Here is a 1411-nt window from a genome sequence, read left to right on the forward strand (position 1 = left end):
GTGGTGACCGACCCTTTCCACGTGGTGTTGTATTGTTGGGTCGCTTGGCTACTATCTTGCTGAGGATTTTCGCATCCATGTTCACCAGGGAAACTGGCCTGTCGTTCTCCTCTTTACTGGGGTCCGTGTCTGGTTTGGAAGTACGGTGGTGCGGGCCTCCTCGAGTGAGTTTGGAAGTTTCCCTTCCTTTCTATTGTCTGGAACAGCTTCAAAAGGAGAGATGTTAACTCTTAAATATTGGTAGAATTCCTCTGCAGAACCATTCGGTCCTGGACTCTGTGTTTTGGGATATTTTTGATCACTAATTAGGCAGAACAAGTATTCATGTGATTAAGAACACGGATTGAGGGAGGCGTCGGACTGCCTGAGCTCCCTTCTGGGCTCTGTCATTTCCTAGCTGAGCAACCTTGGGCGTGTTGCTGACGGTCTCTGGGCCCAGTGTCCTCACTTGAAAGTAGAATTGGTGACGCGGGTTAAACGTGTAAAGGTCCTGGAACAGTGCCTGGCACATAGTAGGTGTTTAGTAAATGCTCACTCTTATCAGCCCTAAGTTTCCTAAGTCGGGAAGGTTGTCAGAGAGGTCTGACACCAGATAGTGGGGAAAACTGCTGTGTGAATTTACGTCTCTTTTTGTTTATATCTCTGGTCTTTACTCTCCTGCAAGTTAGGCAGCCGTCCTAATTGCAGAGTAAGATAGGAGGGTAGTTTAGGGCCCCAGGGTCACACTGTTGGTAAATTCTCATCAGGGTTTAAACCCAAATCACACTAATTCTGAGAACCTTGCTGTTTGTATGTGTCTGGTTTTTATTTAAACAAGCCAGGCTCTCATTTGCTAGAGGCTGTGGCAGTTGAAGTATGCACAAATCCTAATCCTGCCATCAAGATAATTTCATAGTGCTGGCGCCGTACTGGAGATGCGTGTAGGTGGAGGTCCCATGCAGGCTCATGGCCCAGCAGTGCTAGAGGTGTTGTCTTAAAAAGTCAAATTTTTCTTTTCTTTTTTTTTCTAAATTTGTATTTGTTTTTGAGAAAGAGAGAGATTCAGAGTGTGAGCGGGGAAGGGTTAGAGAGAGAGGGAGACACAGAATCCAAAGCAGGCTCCAGCCTCTGAGCTGTCAGTCCAGAGCCTGACCTGAGGCTTGAACTCATGAACCACAAGATCATGTCCGAGCCAAAGTTGGACGCTTAACTGACTGAGGCATCCATGTTCTCCAAAAGTCAAATTTCTCTTAATTAAAAAAAATGTTTATTTACATTTGAGAGAGAGAGAGAGGATGAATGAATGGGGGAAGGGGCAGAGAGAGAGGGAGACACACAATCCGAAGAAGGCTCCAGGCTCTGAGCTGTCAGCACAGAGCCCATGTGGGGGCTCAAACCTGTGAACCGTGAGATCATGACCTGAGCCGAAGCC

This window comes from Suricata suricatta, chromosome 7 (assembly GCF_006229205.1).
Source record: "Suricata suricatta isolate VVHF042 chromosome 7, meerkat_22Aug2017_6uvM2_HiC, whole genome shotgun sequence".
In the NCBI taxonomy this organism is placed as follows: Eukaryota; Metazoa; Chordata; class Mammalia; order Carnivora; family Herpestidae; genus Suricata; species Suricata suricatta.